This window comes from Zalophus californianus, chromosome 17 (assembly GCF_009762305.2).
Source record: "Zalophus californianus isolate mZalCal1 chromosome 17, mZalCal1.pri.v2, whole genome shotgun sequence".
Classification (NCBI taxonomy): domain Eukaryota; kingdom Metazoa; phylum Chordata; class Mammalia; order Carnivora; family Otariidae; genus Zalophus; species Zalophus californianus.
This window is the reverse complement of record NC_045611.1, coordinates 23,452,722-23,476,203: the sequence shown is the minus strand read 5'-3', so window position 1 is coordinate 23,476,203 and position 23,482 is coordinate 23,452,722. Positions and strand designations below refer to the sequence as shown.

Below are 23,482 nucleotides of genomic sequence, written 5' to 3'. Positions count from 1 at the left end.
GGGAGAGGGTCAGAGGGAGAAGCAGGCTCCCCGCCGAGCTGGGAGTCCAATGCGGGACTCCATCCCAGGACTCCAGGATCATGACCTGAGCCGAAGGCAGTTGCTTAACCAACTGAGCCACCCAGGTGCCCCATGCCTTCACTTTCAATCTGCATGTCTTTAGGTCTGAAATTAGTCTCTTGTAGACGGCATACAGATGGATCTTGCTTTGATAACATTCTGTCACCCTTGTCCTCTTATTGGAGCACTTAGTCCATTTACATTCAAAGTAATTATTGATAGGTGTGTATTGCCATTTTATGACTTGTTCTATGCTTGTTTTTATAGTTCTGTTCCTTTCTTCTCTTGCTGTCTTCTCTGACAATAAGTTGGCTTTCTTTAGTGATACCTTTGGATTCCTTTCTCTTCATTTTTTGTTATTACTGGTTTTTCATTTTTGGTTACCGTTAGGATTATATATAACATCTTAACCATACTGCAGTCTATATTAAGTTGATGGTTGCTTAGGTTTGAACCCATACTTAACTCATCTCCCCGACCCCCCCACTACATACATTTTAGGTAAATGTATCATACTTTACACTCTTTTACTCGGTGAGTCCCTTAACTGATTTTTGCAGATAAACTTATTTTACTGCTTTTTTGCTTTCTACTTTACTTAGGGTTTTCCTCTCTACCCATAGTCCCCTCTATGATTTCATGTAGTAATGGTTTCGTGGTCATGAACTCCTTATCCCCTCCCCCCCCAACTCTTTCTCTCTCCTTCTGTTCTGAATGATAGCCTTATTGGATCAGGTGTTTTTGGTTGCCTTTTTTTTTTTTTTTCCTTTCAGCACTTTGAATATATTCTGCCCCTCCCTTCTGGCCTGCAAAGTTGCTCCTGATAAAGCAGCTGCTAGCCTTCTGGGGTTTCCCTTACATGTTAGTATTTTCTATTGTTTTTGTTTTTCTTTTAAAGATTTTATTTATTTATTTGACAAAGAGAGGGAGGGAGGGAATACAAGCAGGGGGCATGGGAGAGGGAGAAGCAGGCTTCCCACTGAGCAGGGACCCCAATGTGGGGCTCGATCCCAGGACCCTGGGATCATGATCTGAGCCAAAGACGGACACTTAACGACTGAGCCACCCAGTTGGTTTTTAAAATTCTCACTTTATCACTACTTTCTGCTATTTTATTACATGTCTGTAGTGAGGAGTGGACCTCATTGTAATGAGGTCTGTGGACTGAGGTGTTGAAATTGTTGGGGGCTCTCTGTGCCTATTAGATCTGGATATGTTTCCTTACCCAGATTAGGGAACTTTACAGGCATTATTTCTTCAAATGAATTTTCTGCCCTTTTTTCTCTCTTCTTCTTCTTCTGAGCTCTCTATAATGTGAATGTTCCTAGGCTTGATGGAGTCACTGAATTCCCTGTGTCTATTCTCATTTAGCATGATTTTGTTTTCTCACCTGCTCACCTTGATTACTTTCCATTACTCTGTCCTCCAGGGCACTCATTTTTCCTTTGCTTCATCTACTTTGCTATATATATTGCACCAAGTATATTTTTAATTTCATTTGTTATGTTTTTCATCTCTGATTTTTTTTTCATCGTTTTGCTAAGGCCCTCAATGATAGCCTCCAGTCTTCTGTCAAATTCAGTATCTTGATCAATTTAAATTCTCTATCAGGCATATTACTTATCGCTGCATGCTTAGATCTGTTGCTATGATCTTGTCCTGTTCTTTTATTTGGGACATATTCCTCAGACTCCTCATTTTGTCTAATTCACTGTTTCTGTATGTTAGAAAAGTCAGCTATGTCTCCTGCTCTTGAAGTAGTGACCTTTGGAAGAAGAGGTCCTATACCACCTTGCAGTGCGGTGTCCCCCATTCACCAAGATCTGGCGCTCCGGGGCTATCTCCCTTGTATGTTTTGTGTATCCTCATGTTGTGGACAAAGTACCTTTCCTTCAGTCTGGTTGTCTGCAGTGGTTCTTTCCCTGTTGGGAACAGGATTTTTCCCTGTAGTGGTAGTGGGCTAGTTTGAGGGTGCCTTGGGCTTTGGTTGAGTGATAAGGTAGTTCCCACACATGGAGTAGAACCAAACTGCAGGGTGCTTGTCCTGTGTTGTCCCCTGAGAAGCCTTTGTTGGTTGACAGATCCTGTAGTCAGACAGCTGTCTGACCCCAGCTTACTGCTGGGGCTACAGCTGGTCTGGTGTGTGTGGTGATCTTTCCCTCTCCCCAGGGCAGAAGTCATTCTGGGTTGGTGCTGCCCCTGTTGGGCAGCTTACATACTCCCAGGCTTGTGGCACCACATTGGGTAGGCTCTGGCCACAAGCATATTGGTGGTGGGGACTGTGGATCCACAATGTGTGTGGAGGTGGGGCATGCAGCTGCAGCATTGTTTGCATGCCAGTTCTCTGTGAGAGAGGACCTACTGCTGCCTTGTCTTAGGCCAGCTATGTTAGTGAAGGTGGATGTGCAGTTGTGGAGGGCAGGAGGCACAATGTTAGCAAAATTTTTGCTGGTCCTCTGCAGAAGGGGCCTGTAGTATCCGAACCAAGGCATGCCTGCTGGAGGGGACATGCCCGCTGGAGGGGACATGCCCACAGAAGGGGGTGGGCCATGGCAGTGCAGTGTAAGCAAGTGAGGTAGCAAGGATCTGCTCTGCGCCGGTTATCCTAAGTGGTCCTGTGTTAATGCTAGGGGATGGGGATGGGAAATGGTGCCTGCCAGCTCCTTTGTTCCTGGAGAAGTCTTGGAAGAATCTCTGCCCCACCACATATGCTGAGAGTAGTAAACCACTCCCACATCCCTATGCTGCAGGTGTTTTTGAAACTTCTGCTTCTCTGCTATATCTCTGTAGGCTCTTTGTTGTGCTGTCTCTTTAACAACAGAGATTCGGTCTCAGGCCATCCTGGCTCTCCCGGAGCTAAGTCTGCTGATTTTTTTTTTTTAAGTTTTTATTTTAACTTATCAGTATAGGTAACATACAGTGCTACATTAGTTACAGATGTACAATATAGTTATTCAGCAGTTCCACACATCACCCAGAGCTTGTCACCTCTTTCACCCACCCCTTCTCTGGTAACCATTAGGTTGTTCTCTAGAGTTAAGAGTCTGTTTCTTGGTTTTCTCTCTCTGTGTCTCTCTTGCTTTTTTTTTTGTTTTTTGCTTTGCTCATTTGTTTTGATTCTTAAATTCAACATGATTGAAGTCATATGGTATTTGTCTTTGACTGAATGACTTAGCATTATACTCTCTAGGTTCATGTCCTTGCAAATGGAAAGATTTCATTTTGTTTTTATGGTTGAATAATATTCCATTGTGCATACATAAAGTGTGTGTGTGTGTGTGTATATATATATATTTTTTTATCACTTTATTCCATTCATCAACTGATGGATACTTAGGCTGCTTCTATAATTCGGCTATTGTAAATAATGCTGCCATAAACATAGGGGTGCATATATCCCTTTGAATTAGTGTTTGTGTGCATGCACCGTGTGTGTGTGTGTGTGTGTGTGTGTGTGTGTGTGTGTGTGTGTGTGTGTGTCCCACCCCCAAGAAGTGAGAGTGCAGACGGGTTGGAGTGGGGCAGAGAGAAAGAGAATCTTAAGCAGGTTCTACACTCAGTGAGGAGCAGGACACAGGGCTTGATTTCATGACCCCTGAGATCATGACCTGAGCTGAAATCAAGAGTGGTACACTTAACCAACGGAGCCACCCAGGCATCCCTGTATTTTTGTGTTTTTAAAGTAAATACTCAGCAGTGTGATTACTAGATCAGAGGGTAGTTCTGTTTTTGACTTTTGGGGGAACTTTCAAACTTTTCCACAGTGGCTGCACCAGTTAGCATTCCCACCAGTAGTGCACAAGGGTTCCTTTTTTTTCCACATCCTTGCAAAAACTTTTTTCTTGTGTTTTTGATTTTAGCCATTCTGACAGTATGAGGGGATATCTCATTGTGATTTTGACTTCCATTTCCCTACTGATGTTGAGCATCTCTTCATGTGTGTGTTGGCCATCTGTAGGTGTTCTTTGGAGAGATGTCTATTCATGTGCTCTGCCCACTTTTAATTGGATTATTTGTTTTTTGGGTGTTGGGTTGTCTAAGTTCTTTAATGTTTTGGATACTAATCCTGTATCACATATGTCATTTGCAAATACTTTTTCCCATTCTGTAGGTTGTCTTTTAAGTTTTATTGTTCCCTTTGCTGTGCAGAAGTCTTTTTTGATAGAGTCGCAATAGTTTACCTTTGCTTCTATTTCCCTTGCCTTAGGAGACATAGCGAGAAAAATGTTGCTATAGGCAAGAGCAGAGAAGATACTGCCTATACTTTCTTCTAGGTTTTTAATGCTTTCAGGTGTCACATACAGGTCCCAAATGCATTTGAATTTATTTTTGTGTATGGTGTCAGAAAGTGGTCTGGTTTAATTGTTTTGCATGTAGTTGTCCAGTTTCTCAACATCATTTGTTAAAGAGACTCTTTTTCCCATTGCATGTTCTTGCCTCCTTTGTCAAATATTAATTGGCCCTATAATTGTGGACTGACTTCTAGGTTTTCTATTCCATTAGTCTAGGTGTCTTGTGTGTGTGTGTGTGTGTGTGTGTGTGTGCCAGTACAATACTGTCTTGATTATTAAAGTTCTGTAGTATAAGTTGTAGTTCAGAATTGGTGATGCCTCCATTTTTGCTTTTCTTTCTCAAGATAGCTTTGGCTATTCAGGGTGTTTTGTGGTTCCATACAAACTTTAGGATTATTTCTTCCAATTCTGTGAAAATGGTGGTGGTATTTTGATAGGGATTGCATTAAATCTGTAGGTTGTTTTGGTAGTATGGACCTTTTAACAATATTTGTCTTTGGAATTCATGAGCATGGAATGTCTTCCCATTTATTTGCGTCTTCAATTTCTTTCATCAGTGTTTTATAGTTTTCAGAGTACAGCTCTTTCACCTCTTTGGTTCAGTTTATACCTCAGCATTTTGTAATTTCTGGTGAAATTATAAATGGAATTGTTTCCTTTATTTCTTTCTGCTGCTTCCTTATTAGCACATAGAAATGCAACATTTCTGTACAGTGGTTTTGTATCCTGAAAATTTATTGCATTTATCTGTTGTAATAGTTTCTTGGAGGAGTCTTTCAGGTTTTCTCCATATAATACCATGTCATCTGCAAATAGTGAAAGTTTTACCTCCTTACCAATTTGGATGCTTTCTATCTTTTCTCCCCCTTTTCTCTCTCTTCTCCTTCTGGAATTCCCTATAGTGCTTGATGCAGTCATGAAATTCATCCCTCTACTTCCTCTAGCCTATGGACTCCATCAAGTGTATTTTTAATTTCATTTACTGTGTTTTTCATCTCTAATAGGTTCTTTTTTATGTTTTCCATCTCCCTGTTAGTTTACTGATGTCCTCTACTCTTTACTCAAGTCTTGTAACTTTTTGATCATTACTGTAAATTCTCTATCACTTACATCCATTTCACCTAGGTCTCTTGTTTTCTCCTGTTCTTTCATTCAGGACATGGTTCTCTATCGCCCCATTTTGTCTACGTCTGTGTCTCTGTGTTAGAAGAGACAGCTACATCTCCTGCACTGGAAGGGAGTAGACTTAAGATGACGAGGCTCTGTCATACACTGCTGCATTGTGGTCCCTTTTCACCAGAACATGGTGCTTCAGGGTTATCTCCTATGTGTGGCAAATGTGCCCTACTTTCGATGAGCCACTTTTTCCTTTAGTGCAGTCATCTGCACTGGGTCTCTTGGCCTGGCATGGGCATTTGGTCTCTGTGGTGTTAGGGGGCCTGTCTGTGGATGCCTTGGCCTTGAGGCGAGTCCTACCAGGTGTTTGCCTGAGATGGAGTAGCCCCCTACCGCAGGGGCCTTTCCCTCTGTCTTCCCCTGAGAAGCTTTGGTTGGTGGACGGTATTTGTAGTAAGACTAGTTTGCTGCCTCCAGCCCACTGTGGTGGCCTCTGTGACTGGTGTCTGTGTTATGTTTTCCTCTCTGTGGGGCAGGAGTCTCTTGGGAGTGATCCTGGCCACTGTAGGGGCTGCTTGACACTGCCAGGCTTGTGGCACTAACCCGTAGAGGCTCTGGCCGAGAGCATATTCAAGGGGTCAGAGCCTCTGAGACAAAGCAGGAGGGCAGTATGCGGGTACTGGTAGCAGCAAGCTTTGCATGCCACTGGAGGAGACTTGCTGCACCAGGAATGTAGCAGTATGTTGATGAGCCCACTGATTTTTAAAATTCCAGGTTTTATGTCCCACTGGTTGTAAGAACTCAGAAAATCTGGCCCCTCTGATTTTCAAAACCAAACATTATGGGGATTAGTCTTTCCCATGTGGGCTCCCTTATGTGGTGGTCTGTTTTTTCTCCCCTCCTTGTGTCCACAGTTCCCTCCCTCACTTATACCGTCCCACAGGACAGTTTAGCTCCCTGTCATGTCTCTGTCCTTCCTCCCTTCGTTAATGTGGCCTCTTTTCTACAGTGAGTTGCGGAGGTTGTTCTGCCAGTTCCTGGGTCATTTTCTTTGTTAAATACACTGTTTTGAGGGTTATCTAATACCCATGGGATAAGGTAACCGTGGGGTGCTTCTACTCTTCCATCTTCCTGAAAGTTAAATATCCCATGTATATATGTGTCCTTGACAGAATATACTGCAAATACTCCATTTTCTCTACCCACATCTCAACATTACTATATTGCCAGGTAGTATGGTGTTCTTTTTAGGTGAAGTTTTTTTAACTACTTTTATTAATAAATTATACCAAGTACTTCACACATTAAAAACCTTTCATTTGAAGTTTTTTGTTTTTGATAAAAAACATTGGTCTGATATTTATTTTTCTTGTGCTCTTAATATGCCATTTTTTTCCCTCAGACCTTCACAATTGCTGCTATAAAAGTAGCTGTCAGTTTTTGATTAGCAATAATTGCGCCTCGGATAAACCTCATTGGCTATGATACTGCCACTGCGCAAAGCTAAAGTAGCTGTCAGTTTTTGAATTCTAAATACCTTACTTAGGGAGAACGTGTGTGGTGATTTTAAAATTCTAATTGTCTTCGTTTTTCAGCAATATTTTATGTGTCTAAATGCTAGTTTGAACTTTTTGAATCTATGGTTTGAGGTCTTCTACACAGTAAAAAGATCTGTGACTACTTCAATATTACTACTCTAGTCCTCTTTCTAGAATGTTGGTTACTCCTATGTTAAACTTATATAATTTGTGTCTTATGGGACACCTATTTTTTGTGATTTTTCCTGAATTTTTTCCCATTCTAAATTTAGATTTCTATCCATATTTCTGCTAGTCTCATGCTCTGTACTATTCATTTTACTGATATTTTTAAGCTTTATACTTTCCCTTATTTTTACATATTCTAATTTGTTGGTCAAAATATTCATCTCATTTGTTTTTTTAAAAACATTTAACTATATTTATTCTTGGGCCTTTATCTGATAATGCCAATACAACTTATTTTTCTAGATCTGTTTTCTGAATTCTGGTGGTTTGATTTCCTTTTATTGCATGCCTGATTTAACTGAATTTTGGAAATTTTATGATGTGAATAGAAAATTGCAATTTGAAAATTAGGGAGACATGAAAAGGTGTTATCTTCCTTCCAAGAGGGTTTGATTTTTCTTCGTACGGAAGTAAGTATAGATCTTGAAGCTGTCAAGACTATGTTTCAAAATTAGTGGGAGAGGATTTCTGGTTTTCTTATTTCTAGAGCCCATCCTCTTTGTTGAGTGACTTAAAATATTTATTTAGATCTTACCTCTTAGTGCATGCCCTCTGATAAGCTGAAATTGATCTTATTTCTGTACATCTTAAGATTTGGTCAATACATTGTAGGAAAAGTCACCCATAATGCTCTGATTCTTCTCAGTAACCTTCTTACTATAGAGTTGGCCTTTTGCTTTCTAGACACTTTGCTAACCCTGACTCTAACTTTTATCTCCACAATCCTATGAAACCACCATTAACTCCAGGTCACTGATTTCTGCTTGGTTTGTATGCCCTGTGAGTTGAATCAGTTAAAGCCCTGAAGGGAATAAGTAGAGTTAAATTTAGGTGTCATCGCAAGTTGTTTCTTCTCCGGTATCTTGGTTTAAGTACTGCAAATAGTGCTTCCCCTAACTTTGTAGTTCCTATCACTGGGAAAGTTAGACATAAGGTACTATCATAGGCACAAGAAAAATAAGTGTTTTACCCCCAGCACAGAGGGCTATGCTAGGTCCATTATTTCCCCCTAAAAATTAAAGTAAGTCACGCTGTAGTTGATGAACAATGGGCAAAGTACTATAAAATTACCCTAATCCTCTCTGAGTTAGTGACTGGCAGAGTTCATATAGTGTAATGCAGATGGTGTTATCGCAAATGAATACTCTGAGCAAAGGCAGTCTTTAGATCAGTCTGGGTTTATAGTCAATTTATGCTTTGGCCACAGTAAATTCTGCATATATTCCAACAGTGGACTAAGATACAGTATATATGATACTGAGTTAAACAAATACATAATTCAAAATAAGTAGCAGAGGTGGTTGAAATCAACTTGCCACCAGTGTCATGTAAATGATAATATGGAAGATGATTTATTCCCAGATGTTAACATTAAATGGCTTGAGTATATGAATATAAATGTAGATATACATGTATCTACACATGATTACTTTGTCCAACTGTGTTTGCATCCACAAAACCATCTGTCTATCGAGGTATATCAGAAAGAAAACTAGACACCGAATACTAGGTATTCCTTTAATAAACAAAATGATATATGAGACGAAATATGCAAATCTAAAATAAGCATTGTGATTTTTTTTTAATTGTATTGGCAGCAGCAGTGTAGAACACCTGTATAGAATGGCAGTATGCAGGCTCAGGATGTGTCTATAATATTTTTGTGGGGGGGTTATAATCACACATTTTTCTCCATCAAAGTACTTGAGTCAGTCAGTAGAGAAGACCATTGTCATGCACTTTTAACTCCACTATGTCAGAAAAAAGTATACACTTGAAGCTTAAGCTCTGCATATTCTTCACATAAACCTTACTTAGGGCCATCTGATAGTGAAATCTGACTTGAAAACCCAATCTCTACTCCACTGATAACATTCTAATGTGGCAGGCATAGATCATCATCACCACCATCTTCAAATGATGTGTTTAGTGCACACTTACTCATTTTTACACAAACTGACAGAAAAAGTAAAAAGTCCTTATTCTCAAACATTTAAAATGGTCATTGTAAATTTTGAAAGTAAGTCTTCAACTTTAACTCATTCATTCAACAGACATTGACTGTGTACCTCATAGGTGGGAGGTACTCTTCTAGGCACTGGAAATACCAAACAGAAAACACATTCTATGCATATGTAAAAGGAGGTGTGCTCTCACCTAGAGGTGAAATTTAAGAACATAAATTCCAAGAGAAAAATGAGAAAGTGTGTAGGGCTTCTAGGTGTCATTTTACCATCCAACTTCTTTTCCGCTATGCTTACAAACATAAAATAGAGGATTGTAGTATCAAGTTATATCAGGGTTGACCTTCTTTCTCTTCTTAATCGATTCTTTCTTTTCCTACAAATCTAACAGTTTGAACCCTAGAAATCATGCCCAAAATGAAATGAGTGGCTTTTTTAATGATTGCTAGAAAACTATCTACTCTCAGCAGAGTAGAGAGTATAGTGATGATCACAGTAAGGACTTCCAAAGGTCAAAGAAATCCCAAGTACTTGTGCCAGCTGATGCTATGACTAGGGTGTAGCCTATTTTGAGGGAAACATGTCATTATCGTTCTAATTGCATTTTTATGGAGGGAACAAATGAGTTTATTGAATTCTGGCTATTCAAATAGATGCCTATAACTCAGGGTAAAATAGTAAATTCACTTCATTTGAAGCATCTATCATAAAAATGTAACAACTTTTTCTTGAATTTTCATGCATATCAAATTATGGTAAAATTTGACTCAGTGGGTCTGTTTAGAGCTCAGAAGCTTTTATTAAAACAAAAAAGGCAAAAGACTTCAGCTCTAGGGTGAGAAAAAGCCCTTCTTTAAGCATCTTCCTGTCTATCCCATGGATCTGGTAAGGGTTGGGAAGACTGCATTCATGCCTGCCATATTCGATACATTCTGTGTCAAGGTCTCTCTCTAGGAAGAAAGAATCTGTCCTCCTCTCCCTTGTTGGTAATTTACACTTTAAGCCAACTAGGAAGAAGATATTACAGTTTGGCTAACTCTGGTTATTCCCTCTGGGTAGGAATTTTAGGTACTTTTTGTTCACTGTTGCATCTAGCCTAGAGAACCGTACCTGGTAAGTGACCCCAAAGTCAGGATAGTATCTATTTGAGGAAGTTACGGGGAGGATTGGATGAAATCATACTGGAAAATACCAAGCGAACTGCAGGATTTTAGCAGTATTCTGCTCCAGACTTCCAAGTTACCTTGTTCCTCATTCAAATTCCGTCGAGGTCCTGGCACTTCAGTGCCTAATTCCAGTTTTCTCCATAGCCTTTATTCCAAGGAACTGAAAGCGGGTCATATAAATTTTTTTTTTTTTTTTGAAGGAACTTTCCATTTTAGTAGGCAAAGGGGGAGCGAATAAGACTTGTTTATACCTGCAGGCACATTTGGGCTCATTGTAGGAAAGTGCAGCTTTCAGCTGCACATTTACTCAGGAGAAAAGTCTCCCAAAGTAGTGTGTTTCTTGACCACTGGCCAGTATGCAGTCACAGGATAGGGCGGTGGTAGAGGCAGGGGGAGGACCCAATGGGAGATGTGGAGGTAGATTTTAATATTCAGTAAACATTGCTGTTTACTGAATTTATGTGGGAAAACGTGAGTCAGAATAAAGTTATATCTAGATTTGACTCGAACTAAATTCAGAATTGTTACAGTAATTTTACATCTCATCTTGCTCCTACATTGAAATTACAGGTCATGCATTCACAGCACTACACATTATGGTTTTTCCCAGAATCACATTGACTCTTTCAGGACTTTTCCCTACTAAATCTTTAGACTGGGTAGGATGTTGCTTTCAGAATTCTGAAGTGGGGGCGGGGGGGGGGGGGAGCAAAAAACAACTCTACTACTGTGTTCCACGGTGTAGCTTCTCCTCCTAACATCCCCATTTATTTCTAATTAAGTGCATAAGAGCAATTCAGAATTTTGTAATTTCAAATAATGCCTACCCAGGTGATTTTTTTATAACTATGGGAGAATAAAAAGATACTGTAACTTTTCATTTCTTGCACATAAACCTTCATTGTAATTTCTTCTCAGGAAATTGTGGGAATTTGCTCAACACTAAAAAGAATTAATTGCCTCATGTATTAAGGCAGTTAAACAAATCATATCATATGAATAACAATGAGTATAGTTTCAAATTAACTGAAAATGAAGGCTAAGAGAGGGAAGGAAAGAAAGGAAGCTTATGATGATAGATGTTCAGTTAGTGTTTATTATTCAGTTACTGTCACTATCCATTATACAGATGGCAACACAAAGGTATTGAGAAACTATCTCAGTTAAATACTGATAAAATACAGGGTTTAAAATTCATGTATGCTTCATTCCAAAGTACTTATCTCTTTCAGTTAGGCAAAAGTTAGCTTTAAATGTGAGCTTGATATTGACACTATTAGAAATGGAGTTATAAAGCCATATACTAGCAGAAAGGATTTTCCTCTGTTACCTGGGGCAAAATAATTTGCCACACACACCCTACCACCTTCTCTCTGATAAAACAAACAGGCCTGAGAGATGAAAGATTATCCAGCTTCCTTTAAGCCAATGGTTTTTATCTTAGAGATAGGAGTATCCTCTCACATTTTGAGTCATCTTTTACTAAAAAAGTCCAAACGGGCACAGGACATTTAACACAATGAATAAGAGTCAAAAGTTGCTTTATAGGGCAGTTACATAAAGGAAGCATAGTGACACGAATGCAGGACGAGGCTCCCTTAATATGTTCATTGTTTGTATGTAGCACGCAACATTTCTTCTTTCTGTGCTTGATTCACACTACAATTTATGAAATTACACCAAGTTGTGGTAAACTTTAAAGTCCAAATATTTGAAGATGCCCATGAAAACCAAGTTTATTATACCAGCAGTTAATTATTTAACAGAATCAGGTATTAAAGCAATAATCTTCAAGTACAAATGTTAATAGTCTAGTCTTGGTTTATATATTCTTAGTTCATTTATTCCTTCATTCAATAAATATTTACTAAAGGCTTAATATTATCAGATACTTCCTTGCTACTGGGGAGTTACTAATTTACAGCAGAAGAGCTCATGGGAAGGAATTCGTGAATAATAGACATGATGAGTAAATCGTATGGTTGGTGAGAAAGGATAAAATGCTGATAAAACAAATCTAGTAGGGAAAGCAAAAGGTGGTACTGGTAGGGATAAGGGTAGGGCTTAGTAGAGCAAAGACTTGAAGTTAATCATGACAATAGCAAGAGGATGCATATTCCAGGCAGAGGAAACCATTATTGCAATGATTCTAAAGGGAGAGTATAGCTCGTATCTGGAAGTATTCAATGACAAATTTCTGGATGGTTAGCAAACAAAATTACTTTCTTAGGGGTAGTAAGAGAGTTGCACATAATAGTAACAGAATTAAGCATATATGGCTTTCTAACTCCGTTTCTAATGGTGTCACTATCAAGCTCACATTAAAGCAAACTGTTGCCTAACTGAAATTCTCTGCAAAAAGAATTAAGCAACATCCTTTTCCTGATTATTGAATTGAGATAACGTAAGGCAAAACTACTCTAGGTTTTAACAAAGAATGAGGAAGGGGTTATTAACTTTAAAGTATACAACCAACTGCTGTGTTCTTGGAGGATTTTTTATATGCTTAGGAAACCTTTCTTCTCCTCTATCCCCCACCTCAGAAATAAGAAGCCTTTGCCCCTTCCCCATCTTGAGAGGTTGCTTTTTCTCATTCTGAATGGTATTTAGCGTATTTTAGGTAGGTGGTTAAAACCTTGTCATTGCATCCAACAAGTATTTTGTTCAATAAATACTTGGTATGCTATGAGGATGACAGAGAAGTGTAAGATACAGTCTCTGCCCTTGATGATGTGATGTGGAAGGCACATACACAAATTAGTATATTTATAAATGAGATCATTACCGTCTTCTCTGTTGCAGCAGAGAGTGGCAGCACCATCTATAGCTTCCAAAAGGAGGTAATTCTTCATCTGAACCTTGAAAGGAAAGTACTGCTTGGAAATCAAGAGACATGACAGAATATCCAAGGGAAGAAAAAAGGTGTGGGAAGGGAAAAAAAGGGGCAAAGGTGTGAGGTAGGACTCTGCATCCTGTGTCTGATGGACATGTGACGAACAACAAGCCATCAGTGTAGTTTTGGGGTAGAGGAAAACTTGTAGTATTTAAATCGTAGCTACATATTATTGATACTTCTAAAGGAACAGTTCCTCCTTTAAACTGTTTTAGTCATAAAGAGGCCTTTAGAGGGTATGTTCATATATTTTATAAAAGAAACCTATTTTTGATCTTGAAATCAAGATCAGATTCAGCTCATGGAGCCCAAAGTGAGCAATAAGATGCAAATATACAATATCAGAAAGAGTTTGGAAGGTCAATAGAAAATGTAATAGTGATAAAAAAGAGCTTTCATGTCTTTATCATCTATCTGGTGTCATACTTTATATTAGTATATACTATCTCTTACACTTTGTGTTTACATAGTGAAAATTAAATCAGTACAACTGTATTTAAGATGTAGAAACTACAACTGGGACTTGTTGGGAGCCCTGCCTTTATTTTTCACATTTCTGAATCCAAACTTCGTTCTCTCCAAATATAAATTTCCTTTGCATTCCTTACATAGCATTTGGTTTCTCAAAGATAAAGTTCTCATTTCTTCCACACCTCCCACAAAATATGGCCCTGTGTTTTGTATATAATGGTTAGTCAATAAATGTTTATTACATCAATATTAAAAATGTAGTAAGCAGAGGGGTAACGGGTTGAATGATCAGACAGATGAGTCAAAGGAAGAATTTTACCAGAAGCAGACTATTTTCTTAAGGTAACATAATTCAGAAGCTCAAGTCAAGGTGAGATACAAGCAAACAACCCTCCTCAGAAGTAAAGCTTCATGTTGGGCTCAGCTCCTAAGAGTTAGGATGCAGTTTCCAGATAAGCTCAAGCCCAGTGTAGAGTGCAAATTCTGTCATATGGTGAGTATTGGTCTTAAACTTAGAGTTATTAAGAGTCACTATTAAAGTAAGCAGAACATTCAGAAAACAATGAGCTGATTGATCCATGTGATTCTGATTATTTCTGTGTGTATTCATGGTAGTGCCATATTTTTGTCACTCTAGTTAAACATTTCAATTAGATAATATCTAACTGTTCTATTAAAAATTTACATATATTGTAGTCCTACAAAGTAATATCAGATAGACATTAATAATATGTAAAGATTTTTTTTATGGAATTAAATGGCATGTAGTTAGAGTTAAAATTATAGGGAAAAAAAACTAGAAATATGAGATGTTAACAGTGCTTGTCTCCAGGTTGTGAACGAAATCACATGGATTTTAATTTTTTTCTTTCATTTCTATTATCTGTATTACAGCAATTTTATTTTTGTGAAGAGGTTTTAAATCCACTCTCTCAAAACAAGGACATTGTGTACATGTAAGTCCGCAAAATCTTTAAGATTTTCTCACTTGCCTCTTCTCTCTTACCAATAACCCAAAAGATTTTCTATTGCCAAGTATTCACGGTAAATCTGAGTTCATCTGTTGTCCCTTCTCTCTGCAAACTTACTTTCCATAACCGCTAAAAACCTTTTCAAGAACTTCCCAGTTAAAACAGTGCACCAAAATTTATTAGACAAGAAATCCCCAAGTATCAGTATGAGAATAATTTCCTTTCTAGACTTTAGGAGGCAATAGCAACACATACACTGTAATGTATAATTATCCAATGCCAAATTATTGCAATTGTGCATTACATATGTAATATCAAGATTAAAATTCTCATCTAAAGATAGCAATGATATGGTAGTGTCATATTTAACATAATGTGCTATAGCAGTTAAATGGAGAACCTGTTTTTTCTGATGTTCTAGTTTGTCTTCATTATTCCCCCTCTACCATATTTCCCAAAGTGTGCTATATAAGTCATTCATATTGAAATTATTTAAGGTGTTTATAGAAAGCTTATAAAATTGAATCCAAAAATGTACCAGTGAGTAAGAATCTATGGGCTGGGGATTCTTAGTTTCTTGGAAGTTTGACAAACATAGCTCTAGCTTGGTATCTGCCTAAATTCATCTTTTCCTGAAAAAAAATCTTCACCTAACCATACTTCCAGTAATTGGGCCCCTGCAGACCCCTGTACTTGACTATGCTGAGTGTCTAGTAAGAGAGCCTAGAGTTCTATATTAAAATAGCATTACTATAAGGAAACACAGACCCTGCATTAGTGTCTACCTTCTATTTTTTTCATTTCCAATACATGGTCTCTACTGCCTGCCACTGTTCCAAGTAGAACCAATGTTACTAATAGTCATCTATAGAAAAATAAAAGGAGCTTCAGTGGATATAGAACAATCCCAAGGTCACATCGCTGGTTAGACTGTAAAGGCCAACCTAAATCACTTACTTTATCCAAAGGTAAAACAAAAAGAATCTAAGGCGTTTATAAAAGAACATGAAAACTAGGTAAATGCTTAGCTATTAGAATGCTCAAGTTTTTGGACATCAACTCTTAAGTATTAAATAGCATTTCGTATTAATATTTTACAATTTAAAATCTACTTTGTGACTACCTTAACTGTCTTTTACAATGCAAGGTTTTTGTGCTGTCCAAGTAAATGTGGTTATTTGGAAACATGGCCCTAAAATTCTTTGACATGCCTCCCATTGCAAGGTGGGGTCTATGTTCCCTTCCCTTGAAGATATAATCTACTAATCAATAGTACATTAAAAAAAGTGACACTGCCAATTTCTAGAGTCAAGTCTTAAACTGACAAGCATTGCTGAATTTCAGGTTTTCGAGTAGAAATAAATGTTGGTTGTTTTAGGCCATTATATTTTGTAGGTTTTTTTTTTTTTTTTTTAACGTTAAAGTACATAATCAGGATAGATTTTATAAGGCGCTACCGTCATAAGAGCTTAAAACACGTGGCATTGGTCTGGGAATGAAGTGGCAAACAAGAGGTAGATGGACCTATAAGACCATTAGTGGAAGCCTAAAGGGGCCTAGGGGAAAATGTTCAACGACTGAAGAATGTGAGGAGGCTGTTGGTGAGGTCTTCCAGTAAAACTGGAAGTCAGAGAAAAGCCCATGTATGCAGTGGCTAGATTTTTCACTATGGCACCGCACCTGGAGGTCATGTAGAAAAAAGGGTATGTACTTACTATCTTTGATCTAATTAACAGATTCCAAGCAGAGGCAGGTTTTTTGGGGGTGGGGGGTCACATGGCTTCTCTGCCTAAGTAAAATGCAAATGCAGAAAAATTAGCTAAAGAAGCAACTTTTCCACCAAGTTGGTTGGATTTGAAAACAAAGCTGTTTTTCATTTGTACCTTCTCCAGAGGAAAATAATTTTTAAAATAAGAGATGTCTCACTCCACAGATAAAATACAGACTGGGACAATATGATCCTCTGTTGTTAATATCTGAAGATCCTCATGGGAACGTTCAGAAAGCATGTTTTATAGCTATCTCTGTTAAGACTATTAAGAGCATTGACCACAGTAGTCTACCTAGGTTGCCAAGGTCAGTAGGGGCTCATCCTGAAGAGATTTCAGAGTTTAACTATTGTCTAATCAAGTGGATTATAACCAGATTTGAAAGAAATTTACAGATTCTTGAAAAGAAATGTGTTGACTTTGACTAAAATAGGTGTAAAGAGGCTACTAGAGTCTGAAACATTTATAGGCAGGAAGGAGATGGAGAAGAAATCTTAACTACAAACAAAAATAGTTTATTGATTTTAAAAAAGGAATGATTCCGAGGGGCCCAGAGTCTAGAAAAATCAGTCCTTAAGTACTAGATAAATAAACCAGTGATCTATGTCCAAGTGAATTGAAGAATTGCTGTTGACTAGTGTTTGCTATGTAACTTCCATCTGAATAATGGTATCTGTAGAGATTATTCTATGTTAAACCATTATGTGGTAGATATGTGGAACCTATCCTTTATCTTTCAGGTCTTCCAACAGAGAACTACTCCAGGAATTTGACTTACAAAAGCATACCTGTTTTTAAGCCTGAAGCAGACACCATTTAATGGGAATTGAATAATTTCTGATCAAAGGTAGTTTGTGGTACTTTTAAAACATGGCATCAACTTAACGTTCTTCTCTTTGAGTGTCTTCCTCTGAATCTGGGCTTTGTTTAGGGTTAAGCAATAAAGTTTTGTCAGTATTAGAGGCGTGCAGGCATTAAAAAAACTGGTAGATTTCACTATCACTCTAGGGATGGTTACTCTTGGAATCTAGACTCAGTGGATTCCACACGTCAAACTACTCTCTGAAAACACCTCCCTTGAGATAAACCCAAACATCACTTTGAGGGAGCCAGGTGGATCTTCCAGCTCCAGTCAAGCCACGACCCCTATTGACACTGCAGATCAGAAATGAGCTTTCCTCATTTTGCCTTGCACAACTTGGAGTTGTGAGGAAATTTATTGCTCGCTAATGTTTAAAGCTACTAACTTGGGGAATGACTTAGAGTGCAGTAACAGATTTTTGAAAGAATTTTAACACTTCCCCTTCTGAATTTAAAACTTGTTACCAATATGGCCAATAATCAATATTACAAACTAAAATAATAGACATCCTACTTTCCTATTTTTTACAAGTAATGTGAACAGAATTACCTGAGGGAACATAATACTATCAAAGTACTGCATACATTTAATAAACGTGGGTTAGTATTAATTTCAAAAAAAACCTCACATTACTAAGGTTTAAGAGGAGAACGGAATGGAGAAAAGGCAACTTTCTAAAGTCTCACATTGCAAATTTGTAATTTACCCATGCTTTGGCAAATTTGTAATTTACCCATGCTTTTCCTAAGTAAAATCAATGCTTTAAGACAATTGTGAATATTTATGCAACCAATATGGGAGCACCCAAATACATAAAGCAGCTAATGAAGTAATCAGTAGTAATGCAATAGTAGGGAACTTTCATTTCACATCCCACTTAATGGACAGATTATACAAACAGAAAATCAACAAGGAAACAGGGGCTTTGAATGACACATTGGACCTGATGGATCTGACATATATTCAGAACTTTGCATCCTCCCAGCAGAATACACATTCTTTCCAAGTGCACCTGCAACATTCTACCGAAGAGATCACCTAGCAGCAAGCCTCCACGTCCTACCACTTTTCAAATCACAACACTATTAAACTAGAAATTAACCACAAAATCTGAAAATGCACAAATACATGGAAGTCAAATAACATGCTACTAAACAATGAATGAATCAACCAAGAAATCAAAGAGAAAATCAAAAAATACGTGAAAACGGACAATGATTCAAAACTTTCAGGATGCAGCAACAGCTGTTTTAGGAGGGAAGTTTACAGCAAGAAAAATCCCAAACAACCTACCCTTATACCTAAAGGAGCTCGAGAAAGAAAAACAAAAAACAAAAAAAACCAAAAAGCAGAAGGAAGGACTAAATAAGGATTAGAGCAGAAATAAAATAGAATCCAAACAATACAACAGATTAATGAAACCAGGAGCTGATTCTTTGAAAAGATCAGTAACATTTATCAACTTTTAGCCAGACTCAAAAACTCATCCAACAAAATCAGATATGAGGGAGGAGAAACCACCACCAATACCCCAGAGGTACAAAGGATTTTAAGAAAATATGAAAAATTATATACCAACAAACCAGACAACCTAAAAGAAACCTACACATTCCTAGAAACACACAAACTCCCCAAACTGAAGCAGGAGCTAACAGAAAATAAGAAAAAAGTGCCATCAATGAAATTGAATCATTAATCAAAAACGCCTAACCAAACAAAGTCCAAGACCAGATGGTTTCCCAGGCGATTACTACTAAACATTTAAAGAAGAGTTAATCCTATTCTCAAATAATTCCACAAAATAGAAAAGGAAAATTTCCTAATTCATTCTATGAGGCCAGCATTACCCTGATACCAAAATCAGATAAAGACACTAAGAAAAACCCTACAGGCCAAGCTCTCTGATGAATATAGTATTTTGTATTTTTGTATCTATTAAAGTGAACCCAGCAATACATTTAAAAAAAAAAATCCTTCACGATGGTCCAGTAGGATTTATTCCCAGGATGCAAAAGTGGCTCAATATCTGCAAATCAATGTGATACATCACATCAATAAGAGGATAAAACCCATATGATCACTTCTATAGATGCAGAAAAAGCATTTGACAAAGTAAAACATCCATGCATGATAACAGCCCTCAGCAAAGACCTTTATGTAAAATCCACAGCTAACATCATCCTTAATGGGGAAAAACAGAGCTTTATCCCCCTTTGAGCCAAGAACAGGATAAAGATGTACACTGACCACTTTCATTCAACAAAGTACTAGAAGTCCTAGCCACAGCAATCAGACAACAAAAAGGGCATCTAGGTCAGTAAGGGACAAGCAAGACTTATTTCCATATGACAGAACACTATACATAGTGAATCCTAAAAACTGCACGAAAAAGTACTGAATAAATGAAATCAGTAAGGTCCCAGGATGCAAAAACCTTTGTACCGAAGCCCATAGCATTTCTATATACTAACCATGAAATGGCAGAAATAGACCTTAAAACACTCCCATTTACAATCACACAAAAAATAAAATACCTAGGAATAAACCTAATCAAAGAAGTGAAAGACCTGAACTGTGAAAAGTAGAAAACATTGAAGATGACACAAACAAATGGAGGGACATCCATGTTCATGGATTGCAACAGTAAATATTGTTAAAACATCCATAGTACCCAAAGCAATCTATAGATTTAATCCACAGCATTTTTCACAGAACCAGAACAAATAATCCTAAAGTTTGTAGGGAACTGCACAAGACCCCAAATAGCCAAAGCAATCTTGGGGGTGGGGGGGAGTCTCAGTCCCAGATTTCAAAATATACTACAAAGCTGTAGTAATCAAAACACCATGGTACTGGTACAGAAACAGACAGAAAGATCAATGGAACAGAATAGTCAGCCCAGAAAAAAACCCCTAAGAATCCATGGTCAATTCATCTTCCACAAGAGAGAGGAGAATATGCTAATGAGAAATGACAGTCTCTTCAACAAATGATGTTGAAAAAACTGGACAGCAACATGCAAAAGAAAGAAACCGGACCTCTTTCTTACACCATACACAGAAAGAAACTCCAAATGGATTAAAGACCTAAATCTGACAGCTGAAATCATAAAAGTCCCAAAAAAGACCGCACAGGCTCTGACTTTTGCTACGGCAACATTGTCACACAAAGGAAGGGAAGCAAAAGCAAAAAATAAACTTTTGGGACTACATCAAAATAAAAAGCTTCTGCACAGCAAAGGCAACAATCAACAAAACTAAAAGGCAACCTATGGAAGGGGAGAAGTTAGTTGCAAATGATATTCAATAAAATATGTAAGTATGTATATAAATATATGCAAAACATTGGACTTAAATAATTTAACCCCCAAACCCCACAAATGATCCAATTTAAAAATGGGCAGAAGACAGGAACAGATATTTTCCCCAAAGAAAACATACAGATGGTCCACAGTCATATGAAGAGGTACTCATCAGGAAAATGCAAATCAAAACCACCATGAAACCACCTCACACCTGTCAGAATGACTAAAATTAACAACACAAGAAACAGTAAGTGCTGGGGAAGGAGGAACCCCTTGCACTGTTGGTAGGAATGCAAACTGGTGCAGCCACTGTGGAAAAGTGTACAGAAGTTCCTCAAAAAAATTAAAAACAGAACTACCCTACGATCCAGTAATTGCACTACTGGGGTATTTGCACAAAAAACACAGAAACACTAATTCAAAGGGACATATGCACCCCTATGTTTATGGCAGCCTTCTTTACAATAGCCAAATTATGGAAGCAACCCAAGTGCCCACAGCTGATTTAGTTATAACAAACTGAAGGTTTAAGGAATGATCAAAACGCATTTCCAGCAAGATTTCTAATTTTAAAAAGGCTTCGATATTAAACAGTTCTGTCATATATGTGTCTTTGGCCACTGAAAAGGGGAACAGATCTGTATGAGCCTCTTGGTCGTAAACTCTCCCTAAAATAAAAGAACGACTTCATTGGGAGAGAAATTAGACACTGAGTATTAGGCTCATTTGGAAAGCTTTCGAAAATAAAAATAAATGGCTCTCGTACTATAATACAGAATATAAGGGTGAGACCCAGGCACTTGGAAGCTTTAAAAACTTCCTCGCGGTTATATACTGTGTGATTCAATTTACGTAACCTTCTCGAAATGACCAAACTATAGAACTGGAGGGCAGATTCCCGATTGCCAGTAATTAAGGCTTGGGAGGGAAGTGGTTTCGTTATAAAAGTACAGTAAGAACTCCTTTCCAGCGTGATGAAACTGTTCTATATCTTGACTGTGGGGGTGTATACATGAACTGACACATGTTAAAACTGCATAGGGTTACAGCACACATGCACACAGTACAGGTAGAACTGGGGATATCTGAGTACATTCGGTAGACTATCAATGTGAATTTCCTGGTTGTGATATCCTACTGCAGTTCTAGATGTTACCATTAGAAGACATTGTACAAAGCATACACAGAAACTCTTCATAGTTTTAGTTACAATTGCATGCAAATACATTACCTAAGATAAAAATTAAACAAATCCAACTTCCTGATGATCATCATCTAAGATTGACAACAAGAGGATTCTCAAAACTATGAATATAAGTTGTCACATAGGGGAGGAACTGGTGTATGTCAGTGGTTTTCAGTTTATGGTCTACCCTGCAGTATAAGCATCACTTGGAAACTCGCAAAAAATGCCAATTCTAAGCCTCCAATTCACACCCAACTAATCAGAGACTGAGTGTGGGGCCCAGCAATCTGGGGTTCCATAAACTCTCCAGGTGGGTGTCATGCAAGCTGAACTGCAAGAAACAACTTAGGACTTTGTGCTAATTGTTAAACATATGCTGGCAAGAGCTTCCCTACTCCAAGGTAGTCCACTGACCACCAACATCATTGTCACCTGGAAGCTTAGAAGAAATGCAGAATCTGTACTACAGACTTAGAGAATCCGCATCTGCATTTTGACAAGATCTCCCTGTAACTCAAAGACACATTAAAGCTTGAGAGGCAGTGCCGGAGAGTACTTGCTGAACAACTGTGATGTGTATTCCATCAAAAATGCAGCTCTGTTTCTAGGACAGGGAGAACATTTGGGCACCATCTTCCTGCTGGGGCAGGAATATTGAAAACAACGTGTCCTCAATTACACATCTCCTAAGTAGCGCACCTAGGATTTGAGCTTGCCCAGGACAGAAAAGGACAACAGGAAAGATCTCTTTGGGTCTGGATCCCTCCAGAGCCTATGTTCCTAGGCAGATGCGCTACATTGTCCAGTCTTTCTTCCTGTGTTAGGCCTGTGGGCCAATTCTGATTTCCGACCACTTACAACAGGGAATGTCATGAACTGCATACACCCAAGCTGGGGTCAGAACAGATATCATTATTCACTCAGGCAGCTCTGATTATATTACTATCTGAACTGTAAGCTCACAATCAGAATCTCAGATATACCACCCAGGATTCTCTGGCTTCAGGGCTGTAGAGTGTCTGCATGTTTTCCTCCTCCTCCCTAAGGCCTCCCATCGATCTTGCCCTGCGCATCGCAGGACACAGACTCCAAGTCGACAGAGTGCACATTAGCTGTAAAATAATAGCGTTGGGAGCTCGAGTTGAAAGGGAAATGTCTTATTGTCTCTGACTGGATTTCCTGCATATTTATCTTCCAAACTTCCAAACTTCAATTCTGTGGAAGAGTGCAGGCAGAACCAAGTGTTATCTGAATGCACAACTGACAGTGTAAAAAATCATTTACCATTTTTATGTCTAGGGCTTAACTTCAAGAAAATAGCAAAATTCACATTGAGTAAACGGCTTGGGGATTTCCAGGAGAGGGGGAGTTGCTTTTAATCCTTTTGCTGAATGAGTAGGGAGGCATGGCTGGAAAATGCTTCAAAGCTGTTAGAGAATAGATTAGGATTCTGTGTATTTTTAAGAATCCTCAGAAGTGAAATAAAAGTAAGTTTTTATCTAACAGCAAAACAAATAGCTCGTAGAACAAGGTAGACCTCCATTAATAGGTAATACGAGCAACTACTGTTATTGAGAATCATGTTCTAGTTCCTGATAGCCTCGGGAGATTCACAGATGAGTATGTAATAATCAAATGAATTTAATGTATCTAATTTGTCAG

General features: G+C 38.2%; 1 protein-coding gene and 1 pseudogene across 10 annotated transcripts in view; both read right to left on the bottom strand.

Moving 5' to 3' along the window:
• CDH8 (cadherin 8) overlaps nucleotides 1–23,482 on the bottom strand; it is a 351,388-nt gene that overhangs the window by 81,681 nt on the left and 246,225 nt on the right. The gene's annotated exons all lie outside the window — the stretch shown is intronic.
• On the bottom strand, nucleotides 6,821–6,973 carry LOC113936805 (annotated as a pseudogene).